Source organism: Podarcis cretensis (genome assembly GCF_951804945.1).
Source record: "Podarcis cretensis genome assembly, chromosome: 15".
In the NCBI taxonomy this organism is placed as follows: Eukaryota; Metazoa; Chordata; class Lepidosauria; order Squamata; family Lacertidae; genus Podarcis; species Podarcis cretensis.
In genome coordinates this window covers 9,156,600-9,182,237 of record NC_137185.1, presented here as the reverse complement: position 1 = coordinate 9,182,237, position 25,638 = coordinate 9,156,600, and the positions used below count along the sequence as shown (strand labels likewise).

Here is a 25,638-nt window from a genome sequence, read left to right as displayed (position 1 = left end):
GCACTGCCTGGTTGTTATGTATGTACTCTGACAAGAAGTTCTGCATGCCACAAGTCACTAGTAGCAACCAAAGCTACAAAGGCAATCAAAATAAATTAGATCCAGGAAAAGAGGTCAAAGTGCATTAAAAACAAACTCCTACCAGATACCATTTGTAGCTTCCCTGTTTTAAAAGAACCGCCAAAAGGATCTACCATATCCACTCATTGCTTTCATTACCTAGGCCAGGTCAGGTGGTCCCTCCCCAAGATTTTGAAACCAACTACCTATAAGAACAGCAACTATCTGCTGTGAGGATGATGGTATCAACTGGGCCCCTGAGAACCTACCTGCAGCAGTGGGAGGAATAAGTTCTGGCCTATGCAGCTAGGCTGAACAGGCCCCACCCTGTAAGGCAGCCTTTCCCTTCAGATGTTTTAGACTGCAACTCCTATCAGCCCCAGGCAACATCTGTCAGGGAAGGTGGTTGTAAAGTCAACAACTTCTGCCTGCATTACAGTCACTTCCAAGATGGTGTGACTCATTAACACCTAATTTGTTTTTGACTATAAGCAGCTCGTTTCCCTTCAAACTGGTCATTGTAAGAACTTTTTATCAGGAGCCTGATGTCATTTTTCTCTTCCCTCTCCATCATTTTATTCTTTTGTGTCACATCTTTTCAGATTCTAAGCCTGAAGGTAGGGACTGTGTTGTTTTTATTACTTACTCTTAAGCCATTCTTTCTCAAGAAAGGGGTATAAATGCTGTGACTAGTAAGTATTTCCCCAAAAGCACAAACAAGCAAGTCTGGAAGTCTGCATCATAATTCTGAAACAGAAGCAGAAAGAACGTCTGCAATAATTTATGCACATTAAACCAATCTACACTTAAGAAGAATTAATGCATGACTCCTACTGAATTCCATCTGATCATCCTAAATTTCTCATTTTTCTACATAAGGAGGAGGACTAGAAGAATGCTTATAAGCTGGAGGTTGGAATTCTAATGGCAGCAAATCAATATTTTGTTGGGATACTAACAGTCTCAAACCGAATCCAATATTACTTGACTCCAAAGGGATTTACATTGTCTTGAACAACAGCCACTCTTGCTGAATAATAAACGGCATTTGAAATTAAGGAGGCTTTCAAAATGAAGAGTCAGCTGTTTTAAAAAGATGCAAATCAATTTTATGAGCTTAAGCAGCTTTTTTGATCCTACCAGATATTCTGCACTCCATGCCAAGCAGAGTAAGACCACCATCCAGTGATATTCTTTAATCTTTTTGCAAGGTGCTTCTTAACCTTGAAGCAAATCTATTTCAACCTTCATTCTAAACATAGAGCTGGAGAGGTTACTGTAAGTCACAGAAGCCAACCCATGCTAGATTTGGCCTAGCCAGGGAGGACCCCCCAAAATCAGCTGTTAACTCATTTCTCTCTGTCAGAGGCCCAAGCAAAGAACCTTGCACTCAAAGACCTGCCACAACCTTCCATATTTCATTATCACCATGGTTAAGATAGAGGATCCATCAAAATCAAGTTGTAATCGCCCTACAACTGTATACCTAAATGAAATATCCTCTTCTGCCTCTAAGTAAAGTGGCTGGGGGGAAAACAACACGAGTTGAGTTAAAAAAAACAATGGTGAGTTAAATGGCACTTATGTGCATGCATGTTTCCTTGTCTCTTCAAATAGGATCATTCCTCAGGATAGCTGCACAAGTACGTACAAAGCGCAACAAAAAATGGCTTTCCTAGGTGAAAGGAAGTTTGCTACCCTTTATAAAGCAAGAAACAATAATACAAATCAGATCGTTTTTGTTTCCTCTCAGCTGTGGCCCACATTGTTATCCATTCATACAACTCACTGGGAAGCCACTGAGAAGGGAGCCACTGCCTCTCTGCCTAGGTCCACTCCAATGTTACCATCAGGATCCATTTCTTGCTGCAAGGCTAAAGCACACTCAGATCAGCTTTCTACATATATCAAATAAATTCTCAGAAATTACAAATAACTATCCTGCTTCTTTTAGGATTATCTGATTGTATACAGAGTACAAAACATCACTGTTGGTGTTGAAAGCCTGGGAATTCATGGACTGAGTCTTTTCTTAACAGATAGCTACTTAACTAAAATGAGAGCTGAAAATTATTTCCAGATCCAAAAGGCCTGTATCACATTTTTTAAATGGAAGGTAGAATCATTTTTTTCTAGCCTAGCAATGCAGGCACCTAGAAATCCAATATAAGTAGCTTTGATTTTGAAGAAATTTAGTTTCAAGTAGAAATAAGAGTTTGATTTTGATACGTGACATTTGCTTTTTTCCCAGCTTAGGTTTTGATTTTCAAAATAACAATGATAGAATATAATGCACAAAGGGCTGCAGATCCATGGTAGAGCACATGCTCTGCGCACAGAACATCCAAGGTTGAATTCCCAGTATCTCCCAAAAGGGCTGCTGATCAGAAACACCCTGAAGGCCCACTGCCAGTTAGTGTAGACAGACAGTAATGAACTAGCAGCACCAAAGGTCTGAAATAGTGTAAGGCAGCTTCCGAAGTTCCAAGAGTGCAATTTTCATCAAATGAACAGAGGCAGAGGGAAAAATGTTGGACAATACAGCAGCATGCCATGTGTGATAGGGCTGCCATATTCCAAGGATCAAAAACCACACACCACACACCATCGGGACACCCCCACCCCCACCATCCTGCATCTTCCTCGCTCACCCCCTCACTGCCTCTGACCCCTTCCTCGCTGGCCTGCTCCCTCTTCCTTCCCCTCTCTTACCTTTGCTGTCTTTGGCCTCCTGCTCATGATGGGAGGCTGAGCTGCCCCAGGAAAGCTGTGCAAGGCCTGGCAACCACCAGGACCAGCACAGGGCCTGGGAAGGCTACTCCAGGCCACCCCGCTTCCTGTTCCGGGACACAGTGCCTTCTGGGCATGAATGTGCCCCACAAAAAAACCAAAGTCATAATAAAAAAATAAAAACCCCAAACCTGGACATTTAATCCAAAATGCAAAAATAGATAGGGGTGCTGGCCCCCAAAATACAGACCTGTCTGGGAAATCCCAGACGTATGGCAACCCTAATGCATGACAACTAGAATCTATTTTATTTTACTACTTCCCTGGTCACCACTGGTCCCATACAGCAAAGTGCATGGAATTCGCTCCAAATAAGTAGGCAGAGTGGGGAAGTAGGGAGAGATCAGTTTTTTCCTGTGACATCACACTGTGCTTCTAAACTACAAAATTTACTTGTTTAAAAATACTCATTGTTTATTGGCTTTTCTTCACCTGAATTTGATAGCTGTTTAAATTCCTCACACAGAGCTTACTGTGGAAGATGTGCAACCTATATGGAATCAAATCGCATTGAAGCAAAGATGGTTCTAACATGAACGTTCCCCTTTAAAGCAAATGAACTTCCTAATAATTATAGAAACACACAGTTGTGTCTAAATAGAATTACCATGGTGCATTAGCTGCTATTTATATGCTAATACCAAGAGAGACTAAGAACCTTGACCTTTTGATCTGGTTAAAGTGCATTTACTCCACATGGATGGCTATCCACACACAACAAGTGCACCATTCAGTAGGTAGATTGCCTTTTACGTTCAACCAAACTAGGGTTAGATAGAACTCTTATGGACAGTGCAGCTTCACCAGAGTTGCCACTTCCATAGAACTACCTGCCACAGTAACCACATTCGAACACAAAGCTAAACCAGGGGCTTAATGCCACAGGGGAAAAAATTGGCCTCCTCCCAGGTATACATGCTCCCCTTCAATTTTCATGAGCAGCACTGCAGGAGCAGAAATTTTTGCTTCTGCTTTTAGTTCAGTGTAGCTTGTAATTTCATCTAAACCAGGAACTCTGGTCAACATTAACTAGGGTTACTTTCAGAAAGCCAGCTTCATACCCCGTGATTTGAAATTGGCTTGTTTTGAGACTAAACATAGCTAACTGCAGTTGGTTGGTTTGGATAGAAAGTGCTGCACAGAAGGAGCCCCCAATAGCCTAGGATGACTATACCTGATCATAATAGTGCTAAACCATGGTGACTCTAAACAAGATAAGAACGCTGCAGACTGCCTGAGTGTCTTAAAGGACAAGCAAGCAGGCTAGTACGCCTTTTGTGTCTTAATTTTTGAAAACTTTTATGCAGGACTAGATTCATGGTTGTCAACATTATAACCACTACATACTAAAACAAATACTCACATACTTACAAAGTTACTGTGTGGGAAAGTTAGAAATCTTTTAAGCATTCATCACCAAAAATCCAGACACCAAAGCTGCTTCCATGCAAGAATGCAATGCTTCTCAGCACTAATACAGTGGTACCTCGGGTTACATATGCTTCAGGTTACAGACTCCGCTAACCCAGAAATAGTACCTCAGGTTAAGAACTTTGCTTCAGGATTAGAACAGACATTAAAAACTTCCCAAAACAATCGATGAACAGAGCTAAGCCTTAATTTGTGACCTGAGTATCACATACAACAGGAAGCAGAGGAAAATAATTAGATGCTAGATTTTCAACTAGAAAAAAATTTATGTATCAGCCACTTGCCCCTATGGGAGAAGTGTAATATAAATGCAACCAATCAAAAAAAATTCAAAATGTCAAAAAGCATTCATACCCAAGCTTGTTTTAGGTTTTTATTCTAAGCTGTCCCAAAGGCCTGGAGTAGTTACAACACATCCAAGCTAAAATATAAATACGGAAACAGCAAGATCAAATAAAATTTCTAAAAACCTACTCAATGAAACCTTGGCTTGGCCAGTAAGTGCCCACCTTACAATTTTTCCTGGGAAATGTTGTATTCCTGTTGGAATAGCTAGGATGTTATTACCAATTTTCATACCACCTTCCATAAGAAGATCCAAACACAGCTAATGTATCCTAAAAATATTTTCGTCATAATACAGCCAAGTACCAGGGGTGTCAAAAGGATTTTAAGGGTGCAGTGCACTGTATGTTGATTGCATCCTCTGCTATGTTAGCAAGAGATGGCACACACTTACATATGCTTTGTGACATAATTTTAGCAACATTATTTGTTTGCTACTTAATTGTAAATAAAGCCTCTAAGCAGTTTATAAATATATATTTACATCGGGATACCTAATAAACATCAATGTTAAAACAAGTTTCTTAAATAAATAAAATCAAGCATTAAAAATAGAGGCTAAAATTACATAAGAAAATGCACACTGACGTATCTGGATAGGCTTGGCTAAACAAAAAAGTTGGCAAATTTGTATCCTTTTTTGTAGATGGGGTGAAGGGCCCAAAAGCAAATCAGGGCCCAAAACTGTTTTTCCATGTTTAAAAGGTCTTAACCAACTGTTGTTAAAGGCTCAACATCCCTGCTCAAACCAGCTCTAAAATCATATAAAGAACTTGCATGGTTTCATGAGGTGTGTAAAGCAGTTTATGTTACCAGTGACATCTTTCATCAGCTGAACTCTCGCCAGCAGAAATACATACATTCTGTTGCAAGAGCAGACGCGGTATTTTAAGTGGTAGGCTAGAGTAGGGGTCAAAAGATCAAGATTGGAAGCAACCAAGATTCAGGTGCCCATGCTAGGATAAATTCAAGAGTAAACTGTTTAAAAGAAAGCAGTGTAGTCTAACAGCATTTACCGAACATCAGCATGAGTCAAGCTGCCTTTTGTGTTTTTTGAGCAAAACCAATTTGAGCCTTGAATATACACAAACAGATCCATTTAAGTGTCTATTCCAGCAACAAAATCAAAGACACACAGCCCATTTCCCCATATGGGTGGGCAATCTATATATAAAGCCTCTGCACATTACTCCTCCCATCTACTTAACAGCGCTCATGAACAGACACTGTATTTCTATATGTTAAAAAACCTCAACACAAAGAGCACTAACACTAGATGACATTTAGGTGGGCAGAGTACTATTGCGCTCAGGTCCTGCTTGCAGACGTCCCATAGGAAATTGGTTGGCCACTGTGAGAACAGGATGCTGGACTAGAAGGGACATTGGCCTGATCCAACAGGCTCTTGTTACTTTTTTTAATAAGCTTGTTTTGTCTTACGCAGGTTTTATTCCCGCTCGTAATACTGGGCTGTGCATGTGTGTCATAAAAAATTTTACTTGCTCTCCACTCAATCCCTACATCACCAGCCATGGAGAGCCACTTGGAAATTCACCTGTTCTTCCCCAATTAATATTTATTGTGGTGAGTGCTTTTCTGAGGTGTCTAAAACGGAAACATTTTTTAAATGCAGCCATGTATTTCTTAGTGCTTTTTTAAGCTACATGATGTCTCTTAAACCTGTCCAGCTTAATTATATATACCAGAACAATTCTATGTTAAGGAGTTCAGTAAGAAAAGTGTTAATCCAGCCTTTGTGCTGCTATTTCTTACACTTGTATATCTCTTTTAGGAAGAAAAAAAAAGGAAAAATAGTCACAAGAACACATCCACCTACTTCTGGCTATCTTCATTCCAGTTATAGCTGTTTCATCTTTCACTTTTGATATTAATACACAGCTAACTTAATCTTTCATATAGATAAAAGTACGGCAAAGAGTGCCAACAATGCGGTCAAAGGTTTGATTGCTGACCACTGCCACAAAACAGGAAAGTTGAAAACAAACGTCCAAGTGTAGCAGGAACATTTTATCTGCCTTGCCTGCTCATAACACATAAAAAGTATGTTTATAAAACTCACTTCAGAGAGGACTATAGGGATTAATATTTACCTTGGGGGATGAGATGGCCTTTACTGCCAGTTTGTTAAGCTTTCGACCTAATACTAGATTGTTTAGGTGCTTGGGGATCCCTCTTTCTTATTCTGTTGAGTAGGGCCCCGAACTATTGTCTTAAAGTCCTGCCCTGAAAGCACCACTGAGAGCAGTGTTTTACAAACTTCTTTTCTCCACAAACCACTTGCTAATTATTTATTTTGCCCACTTTAGCAATTGTAATGAACTGTGCTAGAGTCTGTATGATTTTTAACTGTTTTTATTTTTTATTTTTTATTTATTTAGTATTAGACATTGTATTTTATTGCATTCCATAGAATTCAAATTCTAGTATAGTAAAATACAATAGAAGAAATTTAAAAAGCAATTCAGTACAATTAAATATCCATATGAATACTTAATGGGATGGATTTGCTGTCTCCCAGCTTCAACTGGAAATCCATAGGCACCCTGTGGAGAACCTGAATGAAGATCGCAGACCATTGGTGGTCCACAGACCAGTTTGGGAACCTCTGTCTTGGCAGCTAGATAACTCAGTTGGTTAGTGTTGGGGTTCAGAACTTACTGGGTTAATGTTTGTTCTGAGTGTGCCTCCCATTCTGACGTGGGAAAGGAGGGAGGAGTTTGTTGTTCTCTCTGTGTCTCTGAGAGAGACGGACGGAAGCCATGAATGCTAGCAGTCCAGGAGATTTTTGGGAAATGCTGAGCTGTAAATATTTGCTACAATAAAGAACTGATGAAATTTGGACACACACAGGTGCTTCGTGTGTTTGTCTGGATCTGAAGCAGACTGCGACAGTTTTGATCCGCTGTGTTTTTACTCTGCTAGACGAAACCGGAGAAGAAAAAGGTCTGCGCAGCTTGCCTGGGAGCGTGCCGGACCACTGGGGCTAATTGGGGCCATAAAGCAATTAGATGGCCAGTGCAATTAAGATCTTATCAGATCTTCACAGGTTATGGATGACCTAATTACCGCTAATAAAACTGTTGCTAAGAGTCTGCCGGTGAGCTTTGAAGTCTTGAAGTCAGCTTGGCAATAGCTGGAAGACGCTACTGAAGCAGAGCGGAGGTCTGCGTTCTGTGTTTTGCCTGCTGCAGAGAGGCAAGAGTTGCTGAGGCAGAGAGCTGGAAAAGCAGCTGAGGAATCGGGTGCCGGAGAGCTGACTGGCGAAACGTGAGTACAGCAGCTGGGGCCCCGGGGAAGAGGAGAGAATGGCAGACAGCCAGGTTTTTGAGGACGTTCCGCTTGAAAAGCTCACTTTAAGAAGTTGGGCAACCTGGTCCAGAAGAGTAAGGGGTTGGTTTCTGGTTACTGGGCTTTGGAATGTAAGCCAGAGAGAACCACTTCCCTTGAATCCTGAAGGGACTGACATTACAGGCTTTGAGGCTGCGTTGCCTGAAGATAGCCAGCAGAGAATGCAAAGAGAGCTTGCTATGCTAAAGGCATGTGTACATGCATCACTTTTGCCCAGTTTGGAGGGCGTAAAGTCAGCAAGGGCTGCCTGGGAGGTGCTGAGAAGTTTGTGTGAAACTTCAGCAGGATGCCAGAGCCCTGGAGGAGTCATGCAGAGCCTGGAAATGGCTGAAGCCCCAGTCCCTGAGGTGCAAGTCGGGGGGGCTGAGAATTCCAAAGGCAAGTTTCAAAAGTTTTCCACTGTGAGTGCTGAAGTGAAACGCAGTTTCAGCGAGGGCAGGGCTGGCACAGAGGGCTCTTCCGGAAGAAGGGGGGCCAGGCCAGCTGAAAGGAGCCCTGGGCAGTATTTTTCCACTGGGGATTGTTGTCGTCAGCCAAAGTCTGGGAAGCGGCGTAGAGCTAGACGCTCCAAGGTCGGCCACCTGGACAAAGTGAAGATAAGGCCTAAAGAGTCGCGTGGGAACGCAGAGGCCAGGCCGGTCTCCAAGGCAACGGAGGAGGCTACTTCTACGGAAGCTGCCAAGGTCCTGAGCAAGGGGGAGTTGGTTGCCAAGACAACCAGACAGAACTGCTGCAAAAGCCCAAAGACAGGGGGCAGCGGGACGTTTGTTGCCAGTATGGCTTTGTTTGAGGACAGCTCTGAGAGACACACTGTTTTTCGTTTTCTAATCGACTCAGGAGCGAACTGCCACCTGATCCCAGAGACCCCTGCAGTCGAGATGTGGAATTGCAAGGCAATTCCGGCTGGAAAAACTGTTCAGTTTGCAAATGGGACAAAGAAAAATGTGACTAACTTTGCAAATGTATTGTTTTCTGTTTTGCAGGAGCAGATGGAAGTTTGCATTGTGCCGGGAGTGCAACACTGTATTTTATCTGTGCCTTATTTGTTGAAAAAGGGGTTTAAGGTTTGCTTTGAACACGATGTTTGTACAATCTCCAAAGGAGGGAAGCAACTGGTCAGAGTTGCAAAGGGGCAGAATGATCTCTTCATTCTTAAAACGTCCCTGGAGGGTGAGGGGAAGGTTGAGAAAGCACAAGCCCTGCGTGCTACAGTTCCCACTCATGTTTCATGTTCGTGTGTGTGGCATAAGAAGACAGCTCATGCCTGTCTTGAAGAACTACAGGTGCTACCTGAGGTTTCCAAAGGCTGTAGAATTGAAGAATGTGCAAGAGTCCTAGATTGTCAGGCTTGCAGACAGGCAAAGGTAAGAGGGTGCAGTTACCCCAGGGTGGAGAGGGTAACCACAAAACCTTTTGATCTTGTACACATAGATCTGGTGGGTCCCATGAAGGAACCAAGTTTGGGAGGGGCCAGATTTCTGCTGACACTGCAGGATGATTTTTCGCAGAACACCTGGACACATGGTCTCAAATCCAAGGAAGATGCAGCACAGCTGATTAGGTGTTGGATTGAGGAGGTGGAACTAATGTTCTCCACCAGAGTCAGGGAAATTGCTAGTGACAGAGGTTCACAGTTTACTGGGTCTGCTTTGCAGAAGTTCTTTCACAAGAAAGGGATAAGTCACACAGTGACTTCTCAACAGAGGGGGGTGGCAGAGCTCAGAAGTGAGGCTCTGGTTAAGGCTGCACAGGTGATGCTGTCAGATTCTGGGTTACCTCCGAAGTTTTGGATGGAGGCAATTAAATATGTGAGCTTCACCTGGAATCGGTCCTACAATTCAGTGGTAGGAGACACACCGTTTTTTATGCTTCACGGGAGGAAGCCACAGGTTCACTTCCTCCGTGCGTTCGGTTCAACGGCCTCGCTGCTGGTGCCTGAAGCTTTGCGAGGGCCGGATGAACCCAAGTTCCAGAAAATGATCTTCTGTGGGTATGAGCCAGCGGCTCGTGCATGGAGGTTTGCGTATCCGTCAGGTGATCAGAGTAAGCTGCTGATCAGTAAACACGCTGAGTTCTGTAAGCAGGAGGAAAGGTCAAAGACCCCTGCCAGACGCGATATTCTTTCAGAATGTCTTTCTGATTCAGAGCAGGAAGGTTCTGATGAGGAGGAAGGAGAGCCAGGGGCTGAGTCTGCTGATGACGATCAGCTCACTGACCAAAGTCAGGAGCAGGATGGGGCATCTCCGCAAGTTGTAAAAAGGGAGCCCAAGAGTGAGCCTAGTTCTCCTGTGAGGGTAATTCCAAGGGTTCGAAGACGCGTTAAGTCAGAGGGGGAATCCCGGGATGCAGAGGACACACCTGCTGACCACAGTGAGTCAGAGGAAGTGCCTGAGTTTGTGCCCAGGAGGTCCAGTCGCACAACGAATGGAATTCCACCTGAGAGGTATCAGGCCACAGGTGCGTGGGTAAGTTTCGCACAGTGCGAATCTGAGAGTTGTGAGGGTGTTCCACAGATGCCTGACAGGAACGCCAGGAGAGGACGCAAGGCATTGGGGAAGGGATTGATCTCACAGAGGTCTGCAAAGGTACATCCACAGGTCTTGTCAGAATGCTCTGCAAGAGGGGGTGTTGGGGTTCAGAACTTACTGGGTTAATGTTTGTTCTGAGTGTGCCTCCCATTCTGACGTGGGAAAGGAGGGAGGAGTTTGTTGTTCTCTCTGTGTCTCTGAGAGAGACGGACGGAAGCCATGAATGCTAGCAGTCCAGGAGATTTTTGGGAAATGCTGAGCTGTAAATATTTGCTACAATAAAGAACTGATGAAATTTGGACACACACAGGTGCTTCGTGTGTTTGTCTGGATCTGAAGCAGACTGCGACAGTTTTGATCCGCTGTGTTTTTACTCTGCTAGACGAAACCGGAGAAGAAAAAGGTCTGCGCAGCTTGCCTGGGAGCGTGCCGGACCACTGGGGCTAATTGGGGCCATAAAGCAATTAGATGGCCAGTGCAATTAAGATCTTATCAGATCTTCACAGTTAGCACGTGGTGCTGATAACACCAAGGTTGCAGGTTTTATCCTTGTAAAGGACAGCTACCTATTCTGGCATTGCCAAGGGTTGGACTAGATGATCCCAAGTGTCCCTTCCAACTCAGATTCTATTATTCAAGATCCATCAGAGTAGTTGGCAGGGTTGCTGAAAGGGGTATATTGCTGTACTGGTCCCAGAGCCAGCATGGGACCCAGACCAAGTCCTTTAAAAAGTAAATCTCTAGCCCACTTTACTAAAGTTTCAAGCACAATGGAAAAGCTATAAAGAGCACCTGGTAGTAATTCTATAGCCTGCTTGAATGTTTTGCTCAAAAAGCAACTTATTGGGATAAAGTCAATACTGCTCAGTCTGTTGTAAGGAAGCCCTGACTGGGTACTAAAGTGTCAAGATGGCTGAAATGCAGTTTTTTCTTCCCATGTGCTTTGTTCTCAGTCTCCTTCCAAAGTTCCTAACTAGGATCGGTTCTTTAAATGCAGCTTCCTGTGTACATTTTTAAATCTTATTTTCTGTCTTCATGGCACAGGCATTATGCAGAGAGATACTACAAGTGCAAGAGGCAGAATATTATGTTTTCAGTTATGTCACCAAACAGCAGACATTTTTCACGAGTAACATACAGAGATGTACAGTGGTACCTCGGGTTAAGTACTTAATTCATTCCGGAGGTCCATACTTAACCTGAAACTGTTCTTAACCTGAAGCACCACTTTAGCTAATGGGACCTCCTGCTGCTGCCGTGCCGCCGGAGCACGATTTCTGTTCTCATCCTGAAGCAAAGTTCTTAACCTGAAGCACTATTTCTGGGTTAGTGGAGTCTGTAACCTGAAGCGTAGTTAACCCGAGGTTCCACTGTACTACTAAAAATTAATGTAGTATCCCACTATCACTCACTGCTATACAAGAAATGAACTTAAAATTCATGTGCAGATTTTGCACAGTTTAAGAAATGAGTTAAAGGTTTTCAGAATTAGAACAGGGTAACAGAAAATAATCAACCATCTCATGGGATCACTTTCCACACATTATTCTTATCAATTTAAAAATTCAAGTCCATCTATAGAAATTAAGCTAGATAAAAAGAAAAAAGGTTTTCCAATTGAAATTCAAATATAAAAAGTAGATGTTAATTTGCTGTGTGTGTGTTAAATTCTGTGCTGGAAAAATGTTTTCAAACCAGAGACTAACATCAGGTATTTGGATCAGTGGTGCATTCTGGAAACTTGTTCAGCTCTTGCTTCTTGACTGCCTCAGTTGAACATCATGTAGAAGAAACAGCACATGAAAAGTTGAGAAGTTAGTTTCTATTTGTCCCAAGTTTTTAGCTTTCTAGAAGGCTATTTCAAAACTGGGGGTCTTTTCAACCTGGACCAAACAAAATATTTCACCAAACAAGAAATGTTAGTTATGCAAACATTTTCAAGAATATAAAGTAACATACAAATTTAGGATGGTTAGTTGTCTGCAACACTGATATGTTTTTGTGTTATTAAAGAATCCAGTATTACAAAGCTTGCTCAATACCCAAATGTACCATTAGTCCTCACTGGCCACTGTAGTTCCACCTTGGTTTCCACTAAAGGTGGCATTTAAAAACAACAACCCTATGACAGCAATATTGTACATAACAACCTGGGGTTAAGAGCCACTGAACTGAGAAAGGCTACTTCAGAGTAAGTATGTGTAGTGTGAGACTATGCATCACCTTTATTTCAACCCATTTTTACAAGAATCTCTCTGAGGTTCTCTTGAGATGGGAGCAGATTATCAAGTTGTCAATTGCTCAGGGAGAATTTACAGGATATTTCCTTTGTAAAAAAATTATCCATCAAGACAAGCAACTCTCCCATCATGGATTTGGTATATGCATCACTTTTTTACAAAATAAAATGAATTTTAAATATATATCTGTTTCACTAGCATTTATGAGGTAAAGGGATTTTGCTCCTTTAAGCAAGAATTCTCTGTAAAAATGTTCACAAAGTTTACTTTCAAGCACCTGCACCTCCTTCTCCCTTTTGCTTTTCCATTATGATCCCATTAATGCATTCAGTATTTCATGTACATAAATGTAAATGCTGCTTTAGATCCCAATTCTACTAGGAACTAAACCAAAACCTTGATCTCTTGTAAGCAATGATGAAGCTGCCATTTTTTAAAAAAGTAATCTTACTTCTCCCCTTTTAAACACTCACACAGAATTGTCGTAAGTTCCTGTTCACAATATAAGGACCGGGGTGGGTGGGTAGTATTTTGGCACAGTAGTTTTGAAGGCATATTGACCCAAAACAATGATGCAGAAAAACACAGTAAAATAAGAGTGGTCTCATTGTGCAAAAAACTCCAGATGCTTAAAAACTAACATTAAAACTGGGTCCCTCTCATAAACATGATATAAAAATGCAAATACATAACTAAGTATTTTCAGACATGGAGAGGGGAGCAAGATATTATCATCTTCCAAAGGAAATGGCACTAAGCATCCTGGCTAGCTACTGTTCTTCTAAGTTTTGATGAGGACACAAATACCAAGCACCAACACAATGATTTGGACCTGGAGAAAACTGGTGGCTTCATTTAAGAAAACACTGGTCAGTCTCTTCTGAATTCATGTAAAGGGTGACTGAATGGTTTGATTAAAGTCGTATTTCTTTAAAGAACCTGAGCTCTGCCAGATCAGATCAAAGGTCCATCTAGTTCCTGTTTCCCACAGTGACCAACCAGGTGATTTGCACAGCCTACAAGCAGGACATGATGGCAGTAACTTTTGTCTGCTGTTCCTCTGCAACTGGTAGTTAGTGGCATACTGCCTCTGACTTAAAAAAACATTTTTTTATTCTCCATCCCATCTGCATATGTCCTATTAAAGGCCTGATCCCACATCTTGAAAGCTGCAATCCTGAAGTAAACTTAATTGGATGTTAGACACAGTACAGTGGTGCCTCGCAAGACGAAATTAATTCGTTCCGCAAGTTTTTTCTTCTTGCGAGTTTTTCGTCTTGCGAAGCACGGTTTCCCATAGGAATACATTGAAAATCAATTAATGCGTTCCTATGGAGACCGCTTGCCAGGCTGGCGGTGCGGAGAAGGGCTTTTCTCCCCACCGCAAGCCTTCAGGACAGGTACGGGAACAGAGGGGAAGGCGCGCAGCGCTTCTCCTCTGTTCCCGGGGCTTGCGGTGGGAGGAGGGTTTTTCCTCCCCACGCCAACATTCAGAAAGTTGGCGGTGGGAAGGAAAACCCTCCTCCCACCGCAAGTCTTCAGGACAGCCATCCGAAGGCTGGCGGCGGGAGCAGGTCTCTCCGCCCCACCGCCAGCCTCCGGAGCAGCCTTCCGAAGGCTGCCGGTGGGGCGGAGAGACCTCCTCCCACCGCCAGCCTTCGGAGAAGCCTTCCGAAGGCTGGCGGTGGGAGCAGGTCTCTCCGCCCCACCGCCAGCCTTCGGAGGAGGTCCGAGGACAGTGGGGAAGACGCGCTGCGCTTCCCCGCTGTCCCGGAGATTTCCCTATGGGCTTTCGTCTTGCGAAGGAAGCCCATAGGGAAATTCATTTTGCGAAGCGCCTCCAAAACGGAAAACCCTTTCGTCTAGCGGGTTTTCCGTCTTGCAAGACGTTCGTCTTGCGGGGCACCACTGTAGTAGCAATAATAATAATAATAATAATAATAATAATAATAATAATAATTTATTATTTATACCCCGTCCATCTGGCTGGGTTTCCCCAGCCACTCTGGGCGGCTTCCAACTGAATATTAAAAGCAATACAGCATCAGACATTAAAAGCATCCCTAAACAGGGCCGCCTTCAGTTGTCTTTTAAAAGTAAAATAGTTGTTTATTGCCTTGACATCTGCTGGGAGGGCATTCCACAGGGCAGGCGCCACTACCGAGAAGGCCGTCTGCCTGGTTCCCTGTAACCTCACTTCTTGCAGCAAGGTAACCACCAGAAGGCCCTCGGCGCTGGACCTCGGGGTAGGGCTTGCTTCTAAGTTAACATGCTCGGTATTTCACTATAATGCAGAAAACAATTCCTGAAGTTAATTCTGCAGTTTTTAAATACAATATTTAAATATAATGTTACGCTTAAAGAATAGATCATACTTAAAGTTTGGTAGGGTATATGCAAACCTAATCCAGGGAGTTGATTGGTTTATCTGTTTTGCAGATCATATATTGAACTGCTGGCCCTAATAACAGCTATGCTGTTGGTTTTCCTGTATGAGCAAAACAAACACCCAAATGCCACATACAAAAACCCTCTCACCCTTTTCTGTGTGTGTGTGTGTGTGTGTGGCACAGTTCCTTGAGTGATAATCACCTGATATTTTAATACACTTTAAGAATTACAGTGCAAGTAATTAACAAGGCAGATATCCATTAGATTAAAAGGAAGGTATTTAAAATTCCTCAGTGCAATTTGCATGTGCACTACAGTTCACTGTAAGAAAAATTAAGTCACTCGAAGATGGAAGGCAATTTGTAACATGAAAAGATTCAAACTTAAGTTTATTCAGAGAAAACTGATTTTTCAATATTTCATTTCCTATTATAGGAAAGATAAGAGAGAATGCCTAATGACCCAAGTCCTGCACTACCTGTTCACAATTCTACTGCTACTTTATTAGTCACATCTTCTCTGACTTGCCTCATTACACCAGTACTGCAGCTGTCCATATACCTTTGAAAGACAAAACAATAAAACCATTTTGAAAAGGGTACGTCCGATTTATTTATTATTAGAGAAATTGGAGAAATTGGTAATTTGATCCAAGTATATACATAGTGCTTAAGAACAGCCCTCATTAGTTATTAACAATTAAAAGGAATGTTTAGATTGCTTGATCCAAGCTCTGGAAAACTGAAGATTTGGCCCAGCAAAAAATTTTGGAAAGAGGGATGTTGAAGGCTGTATTGTAATTAATAAAGTGGCACACTTAATCACCACACTTCCCTACAATTTATATGGGCTCTTCAGTTACTGGAACAGATAATAACTTGAACAGATTCATATCTGATTAGTTTTTTAACGTCAACATCAGATACCGTAAATCATATGGGGTTGGAGGGGAGTTATGTAGAGAAAGCTTGTGCCACTAATGGCCAGCCAAACATCTGGCACAGAAATTGGTGACCATATCTTTGATTTCCCTTGGTTACAACAATAAACAGCGACAAGGTCTAAAAGTCAATGAAACAGAATGCAACAGAATTGGATGATAGGACTTACAAAGAGGCAATACTCTCCCTTATACGCATTCCTATGTAGTTAGCCCATCTCATCCAAATCATAACATGCTGCAAAGAGAACACACCATCATGGTGTTACAAGTTCTCATTTTTCATGGTCAAGGAGAAAAACATCATCACATTTTAAGCCACTTAGCAACCCAGTGCAGTACACATCAGTTCTCCATGGATTACTTATCTGGATTACATGCAGTGACTGAGTGGGATAAGAGAAAGCCACTCATGGGCAGAATGTTCTGCTTGGAGGAGGTAAGTCTTTCAGCAAGACAACCATACTACAACTACAAAACTCTGTAAACATAGTCCACCTCTGACCAGCTGCAGGATTACATAAAGTAGCTCATACTGAAACAGTATGAACAAAAAGATGTATCTTCCATCTTAAATCAATCATTATTTTTGTTACCTGACATTAACTATTGTCATTTCCAAAAGGAAATGGATTAAAACATATGCATTAAAGAGAAAGGACAGATACTGTAAGTCAATAGTAATTAAAGTAGGAAATTTTTTGATTGCATCAATTAATCACTAATTACAAAATAGAGTGTTCTCATCAGAAACATCTCCTGATAAAGTCTGATTAGTACCAATGGACAATACAATCTATTTACAGATAGGTAGCCGTGTTGGTCTGCCATAGTCAAAACAAAAAAAATTCCTTACAGTAGCACCTTAAAGACCAACTAAGTTAGTTCTTGGTATGAGCTTTCGTGTGCATGCACACTTCTTCAGATATCTGAAGAAGTGTGCATGCACACGAAAGCTCATACCAAGAACTAACTTAGTTGGTCTTTAAGGTGCTACTGGAAGGTATTTTTTTTGTTAATACAATCTATGAACATCTTCTGATCCAGGCATAGAGATGTTCCAAAGAAAAAAATGCTTGGGTTGTATCCAACTACATTTTCGTAAGAGTAGACACACAGTAAACACATTTAAATTAACGGACCCAAATTAGTCAGCCATTATTTTCAATGGGTCTACTCTGAATAGGATTAGCACTGGATACAATCCTATGGTCACTTTAGGTGTTCTCATCTTCATTTACTAGTTACATCTCTATATTGTCCTTCCTCCAAGAAGCTTTGAGCTGTATGCCTTAGGACTGCATTGTTGGTAGATAAAGCAAATAGACAATGGCTGAATTTAAACAATATTGTAACGATGGTTGTTATGCTAACCAGACATACAAACGTGGCTTAGAGCAGCTTGCCTGCATTGCTTTTTATCTTCTTTGCTTTGCAAATTCACTACAAGGAAGTAGCCTCCAGAGGCAGAGCATTGTTTTAAACTATAGTTTATTGATTCAAGCATCACACCAAACCACAGTCTGCAAGTCCCCTTCAAACCATTTGTTTAAAGTTGTGGTTTGCCAGCTGATGCCTTGTCAGTTCAGACATGTCATTAAATTATCATTAAGCTTCAAACACTGTTGACTAGCTTTCCTAAACCCACTCAGTGAGCTGCAAAGCAGAATTCAAACCTGAACCCATTCCCCACACCTAAACCCAACCCTTTAGCCCCTAAACAACCATTGCTCTCAAACAGCCCCAATTGTTAATCTGCTTTAAATCCACAATGTAGATACCCCTTCAAGTGCCATTTCAGCACTAGCTGAGCTCTGATTTTCTGTGTCCAATCTCTAACAAAGATACACTTTAAAGAAATACTTCAGAAGCAAAAATTATGAAAAGCATTATGAAAATTATGCTGAAGAGAATGCTAAAATCATCTAAAACAGTAAGGTTAACATTTCCATGATGTGTCAAAAAAAGAATGGGAAGAGAAATTTGACATCTCAGAAACAATAGCTTCATAGATGCTTGGAGCACCAGTAAGTGGCTCCCTCAGAGAAAACCTTTTTGTTCCAGAAGATCCATCCAAAAACTTGTTGGACACATTAAGCTTAAACAACTCATTGCTGGTTAAGCTGAGTGCACACAATGTTTCAAAATAGTCAGAACAATTGCTTCATTTAATACCTCAACTTAAAAGGCACATTTAAAATTGTCCTCCTAATGCGTTATCAGACACTACTTTACAAGAGCAACCTCTTAAGACTGCAAATTTTTATTTATCAAACATACCAACCTTCTTAACACTGTAAGCATAACTAAACCACCTAAAAGCACTGCAGGAATTTGGATGGATGAAATTTTAAAATAGTGTTTGGAATGAAGTTGGCAGTACTCAAACTGACACTGTATGAACTTCCTAATGTTGACTGTAAGAAAACTTAGAACAGAATGGCTAAAAATATATTGTGTATCTGTTAAGCTGACAGATCAATTTATTTGGGAAGCTGTCACTGACAGAAGTAATTAAACTATTTGTATGATTTTTTTTAAGTTCTTACAAGAGGGGAGAACTAAATGTATTTTGGATTGAACTTTATAAATTTCAATTATACTAAATCTACCATTATGCTACTACCCACAATGGCTACTACCCACAATGGTGTATTCTACCTCCAGAGTTGGAGGCAGTGAATACCAGTGGCTTGGAATCAATGGGAAGAGTACTGCTACATTCAGGTCCTGTTTGTGGGCCTCCCTTGGGTATCTAGTGGGCCACTGTGAAAACAGGGTGCTGAACTAGATGGGCCTTTGGCCTGATCCAGTAGGGCTTTTCTTTTCTCTTTAGCCAATGTTTAAAAAGGAAACCTGGTTAAAGTCTACATTTACCATAAAAGTGAGTCATGACATGCCAAACAGCAATTTAAATGTTCCGTAATAAAGTCATATACAGACATATCGAACTTTTGAACTGAAGCATTATAAGAAACATAAGAAGTTATACATCATATTTCAGTTATTGTGTGCTTTCTATGGGACCTAGGGACTAGAGTGTCAAAGGTGTCACATCTCAGGAGATGTCCTCACGTGTCTCATCAGGATGGGACACACATTAATTTTCTTGTACTCCTATTTTACGCCATCCAAGTATCTCAACACTGCCATGTATTCTGTTCTCAAATTATGAGTGTTTACAACAGCTAAACAGCACTGACACTTCCATCTCATTGATAAATACTTTTTGAGTAACTACCACCAGTTCCTTTTCAGGAAAGTTCTGAACACTTACTTCTGAGACTGAGCTGTAAATCTCACTTTGACTGCATCCTGAGCCTTCAAGCAAGTGATCTTGCTTAGTATCCTCGTATATATGTAGAGTCAGACAAAGCCAAATTCTAGTTAAGCAGGTATAGTTTTGCAGTGCAAAAGACATATGGGCTGCAAGGCCAAATGTTTTAAATTGTAATCCTATAATGACTCATTTAGTTATCAGCCAATATGTGGTAATTGTTATACCAACTAGTTTGCAGGCATGCTGTTCAAAAAGAAAAATCAGAAATGGGAAACTTGATTTACAATAATGATTTAAATCGTCCTGATGCATGTCAATTTTTAACAGACATAGATGTTTCTCTGCTAATGGGGTAGCCTTGAATGAAGACATTTGATTCCTAGCTGTGCATTTGTATTGAAGAGAGTACACTGTCAATGAGTAGTAGCAGCAGTCAAGTCTGTCAAACTCCTAGCAGTCCTTTAATTTTCCTCTTAAAGTGCATGGTAGACTAGATTAGGTGACGTATAAGCCAAACAATGTTCCATCTGAAATCCCACCTTAATTAGCAAACACCATACATTAACAATGACTGCCCAGCCGAGATTATTGCAACTGAACCCACAATTTCCAAAACCAGAACTCTAATTTATAGTCTCAATCCAGGTTTATCCCATGTCCAAATAAAGACACTATTAATCTTCCATTAAAAGTAGTGCTAAGGCAAGTGTGGTACTCAAGAGTAGCTAAGCATCCTTTCCCTTGTTTTACAGTTGACAGAAGCAGAGTTCCAATTATGACTGGTAGCATATAAGGTTACCTCGACAGGCTGTGTGTATCCTATTCACTATATTATTGTTATCTTTGACTTCCCTTTATGCCGCAGTTTGATAATAATATACAATGGGTATGGGTAATATTGGGTATCCAACATTAAGTCATACTCAGAGCAGACTCACTGAAATTAATTGACATAGCTAACTTAGGTCCATTAATTCCAACAGGTTTACTCTGAGTAGAACTTAAGTTTGATACAACCTGTTAGTCCTACTCCTGAATTTATCCTTGTTTACATACTTGTAATCTTGCCTACATTTCAGTTGTTTATGATTTCTTAAATTTTATATTCTGAAAAGTTATCCCAGCTTCTTCCAGTAAGCTCAGAGGGTATACATAATGTCCCTGCTCCCTTCTATTCTCACAACTACCTTGTGATGTACATTGCACCAGTGATTCTCTCTCGGTCTAAGGTTAGCTTATAAACTTCAAAGCTGAGAAGGCATCTGAACCTGGGATTTCCCATTCAAAGTCCAACACTATTTATTACACCACACTGAACAACCAACAGATCATCCAAAGGAGTTTTTTTATAGTATTTAGTAAAAAGTGAAGTTCTAAATCCACTCTGATGATTTGAGTGGCATCTGTACCATATCATGCCTAAGACATGGTACAGAAGCTAAGAACGTAGTTAAGACAGTAACTGTCCCAAATGAAGATTTGGATGAACAGGAATCAAGAAAAAATTAAGTACAGCAATACAAAAAAGTTAAGAATCTGACTGGACTTGGATCTGGGCTCTATTCTCCAAGAAGCCATAAATTCACTTTATGAACTCTTAGATTGCAATTCTAAATGCACTAATGAACAGTGAGACCTCTGCCCAGATATGATTCCATTTGCACAGCTGATTCCATGACTCAGCTTACAGCACTGACAAAGATTATGCATAGCATAATGTAGCTATATTACAAAACAATTTAAGGTACAATTTAAAAGGGAAAGAATGGAAATTGCAGAGTACAAAGATTTTTACAGAGGCTGAAAACATGACAATGCATCCTTTTACTAGGGAAGGTTTCCCATACTTCTAAGAGACATGATAAGCACACACACACCAGGATCCAGATGTTCACCCCAACATTCACAACATAATGTTAAATTTTATGCTAATATAATGACAGCTACAATCTTTGTTCTGTATCCGCCATGTGTCAGACATGAATTGTCCACCCATAAACAGGCACTGAAAAATATAGAAAGGGTCAAACCTTTTTGCCACCTGAAATGTAAATACCACAGGCTAGAACAGTAGGCATCCTTAGAAGTCTTATAGTAGTACCGTTTGGAAGTAAACAACAACAACACCAAAGACACCAAAAACAGATTTTCCTAATGAAAACTTTAACCTATTCACAAAATAAAAGCACCTCAACACTGAGTATCACTATATATAATAATTGAGACCATTTTAATTTCTGGATTATATTCAAAGGCAATGTGTGACATTCTAACCCAAAAGCAAGTATATTAAATCTTGCCACAAACTTTACAAAACATTTAAAACGTGTTCCATTTTAGGTTGCACTTCAGCAAGGCCAAAAGGAAGATTATATAATCAACAAGCAAATCATATAAGCATATAATAAGCTAAAAAGACTATCTATATAACTATATATCTATATATAAATAAGCCTTGAAAGTGGGAGGAGGAGACAGAACAGAACATATAATCCTATTAACTCCCATTTTTTTCTTTGCATATATGCATTTTCTTCCTGCGTTAAGTGTGAGTATTCAGGGTCAACCCAAATCTCAAGGTCAATGGTTTTAGTCAATTTAGAGTTTGAATCCCCTTATACAATAGACACTCTAGCAAACAACCAAACTATTTGGTTTGAAGAAATGCAGGAAACAGTAGCCACTCATAAAAGAAATGCTAAAAAATTATACTATATATGGTACAGTTTAATCCACACCCATATTGATAAGAATCAAATTGTGCTTTGTCCGATACAATCTATGTATATTCACCCTTGTTAAGAATTGGATTTGGCATGACAAAGATTGAATATCAATGAGAACACTGCCATCCTTCATTAGGTATGTGTAAAGAAAGATGGATCATTATGTTTACCATTCCATCAGAGTGTTTTCCATATCCTTTTGTCCTACATTTTTTCTGTACTCTTTAAAAATGTGTCAAAGGATAACAGTGCTCAATTTGATCATACTTGTGGAGAGGAGACAAGACAAGACAGAGTGTAAAGGTAACACTCTGCCACAGAAAACCACCACAAAATGTAAGAACAAATGAAGTCACCATTCACTAATGTAGAAATTTGATATGTACTATCTCAAATGAAGTAAAAAAGTGAAAATCTGTTCAATCAGAAAGATAATCAAACAACAACAAAAACCCTTGCTCTCCAACATTGACTGGCTACTTTACTGCTAGACAAATCAAGATCTACGGAAGGGGGGTGGTGAGATAAATAAAGACTACTACATTCACTTGATTTCTATACCACTAGACTCCTCCCTAAAGAACAGACTTCATTGTTACTGCAATTACTATACCTTCCACTCCAGCAAAAACACAAGCAGAAAATGGGTGGTGTGGATGCTATGAAAAGGGTAATCTAGCGATTTCACAGCTTCTGCCTTACTCCACCCAGTTTTCTCCTCAATGGCTGTGCTCGCTGTACTCGCCCTCCATAAACACAATCCAACCAAACAAGAACACACAAAACATTACTGACAAACTAATGTATCTGTGGCAGAGGCTTTTGTTAAAAGTGTTCTCTTTGTTCAAAATATCTGATTCGGGGATATTCTAAACCACTTTGAATAATAATAATAATAATAATAATAATAATAATTCAGCTACTGAAAAATCCTGTCCCACACCGCCAAGCAATTCAATGGTGCACAATTGTTTAATTATAAATCTGAGAATTCAGACCATTTCACCCCCTCCTCCACAACCGCTAGTGCAGTCTACAAATGTGACATATGCACAGTAGCAAGATGTTAAAGAATTCCAGGGGGGAAATTGAATATGCAAACAGGTTAATGCACCTAAATACATTACTATTCCCCCCCCCCTTTGGGTGGACAGAGGGAGAAGCACAGTGAAAAATGTTAGTATAGCTTCCAACACTCATGGCTAGGAAACTCACTGCAAAAATATTTGACCTGCATCAATCAAGCCATACTGCAGTAGTATCGGAACATATTTTTTCCCCAGCCAATGCTACTAAAGCAAATAAGATAGGATGTGACTAGTGTCAGAGGTTGAGTGCATAATTTCTCTTTCCCCCACCCACATCACCACTCCAAAAACCTCTCCTATAAGTGTGTGACCCACCTTAACTTCTTCACAGAAGTAAGGTAAAGGGGAAGAGAGAATCACAAAGCTAAATTGTTACAATAAGAGTTGTATTCTGAACAATACAGAACAAACAAGCCCCTTAATGGGATGGGATTCCTTGCTGGCATCTCTAGCATCACTCCTCCTCCTCCCTATCTTTCAAAAGGGCAATTTCTTCTCGAAGCTGCCAGCAATGAGGTTCTACCAGCAATGAGGTGCTAAGCCCCAACATGTGGAATCTGATCTCCCTAAGTCTTCCATCACATCCTCCTCCCATTTTTGCTGCAGCTTGTTCTGAAGGTCTGAGCCACCTCCTAGAAATGATTTTTCTCTTACTCAGTCACTGCAGGGAGATTGGTGGAAAAGGGCCTTTTGACAGACCACCAGATTAGAGCTGCCAGACATCTCTTTTATGTTGTGTACCACAGATCATTTATTTTAATGAGCCAGTACCCCAACACTCATCTTGTTTAAAACAAACAACACAGAGAAGCAGGCCAACTTGCCAACAAACAGTAATTCTCCTCCCATTTTTGTCAACAAGAAAGGAATAAAGAAATGCAAGGAGCATGCGGGGGGGGGGGAGAGATCTATGATATATTTCCTTTCAACCTGACTTCCTCTTTACTTCCAGGCCTTTATTGGGGTCACTATCACTACAACCTCCTCCACCCCACTTATGGAATGCAGGTGGTCAAGCAGTGGAGTGGCAGTAAATATGAAGAAAAGATAATGAAAGAAGAGTGTGGTAGGAGACCAGAGTTGTGGGCTGTGAGACAAAGCTTACAGAAATATGGAACTGAAAAATGGACCGGAGGTTGCAAGAAGAGAGATTCAAGAATAAAATGCTAGTAAAGAAATACTACAGATATAACAACAGAGCTGGGAGTAGAGGACTAAAGCTGAAGAAAAGCAGGATTCTGAATGTCAGAAGCAAAAGTAAGATGGGTGCAAAGGCTGGTCTAGACTAGAGCACGAAGGGCCTTCAAGCAAGGCAGCATGATGAGGTTTCAGAGTGACAAAGCAGATGCAAGAAGGGGAGATGATAGAGCTAGGAACAGAGGATTTAGAGAGATGCTGTGGTAGTAGGAGGTAGAGGGTACCAACAAATTATGCTTTAAAAGATGGCTTGAGAATGGGGGAAAACCAGAGAGCAAAGGGTGTGATCAGACTCCTCCAGCTAGAGAAAGGAGATGAAGAGGTGTGTACAGAGGGGAGGGGAGAAATGCAGTAACGCAGGATTATGGGGCGGAGATGCTACCGCAGAATTGAGGAACTGAAGAACTGGAAAAGATCACATCCAACTGGAGAGGGATGCTGAGAATTCAGATAACAGTAAAACAGCAGTATTAGGAGCCTCTCCCCTCCCTCCAATGGAAAATCTATATCCTTTAGTGGAAAATGTAACAGATTCTCCATTAAAGGGAGGCTAGTTTCTCAGCCAAGGTGAGGGGCCACCGACCTCCTCTATAGATAAACAAAATTGGAAGTCAAAGGGCAACTATATACTCATTTGTACACCCTCTCTAACAGGAAAGAGGGGTAAGAAGGAAAAGAAGCTCTTTAGCTTCCTATTAGAAGACAAGAAAGTGTCACCTATAAGATGGGTGTGGAAGAGGAGAAACAAGGTGCAGCCCCCCACTAGAGGGTCACACGTGCCCCACTCCTTAAAAAGGAAAGTAGGATGAAAGAGCAAAAATAACCTTGATTCCACTAGAGACTGAGAAAGGGTAATATCTCAAAAGGGGGGGGGGTGTAAAGAGGGGGAACCAATCTACCCACCCACCTACTATGGGGGGGGGGACCGAGAAAAGAATAAACAGGGTCATGCCGTTTGGCAGGTGGTGGGTGCGGGGTCTGGGTGCATGGAGAGATGTTCAGGAGAGATGCGGGGAAAGAGGCAAAGGTAATCATAGTACAGGGGTGGCTAAAGGCCAGGAGGAAGAAGAACGTTTGTGTGTGCAGGGTGGATGAGCGGCAGCAAAGGAAAGCACGCCATACGCGTTTTTCTTGCCTAGTCACCTAAGGAAAGAAGGGGAGAAGAGAGGGGGGGGTATCCGACAGAGGAGAAGAATGGGCAGCGTGCATTTCAGAGAGACGCGCGAATGAAGGTTGGGGCGTGAAGGGGGGGC

General features: G+C 41.2%; 1 protein-coding gene across 2 annotated transcripts in view; it reads right to left on the bottom strand.

Moving 5' to 3' along the window:
- The window catches only part of PAFAH1B1 (platelet activating factor acetylhydrolase 1b regulatory subunit 1), a 60,093-nt gene that overhangs the window by 33,674 nt on the left and 781 nt on the right, over window positions 1-25,638 (bottom strand). The window lies entirely within an intron of this gene.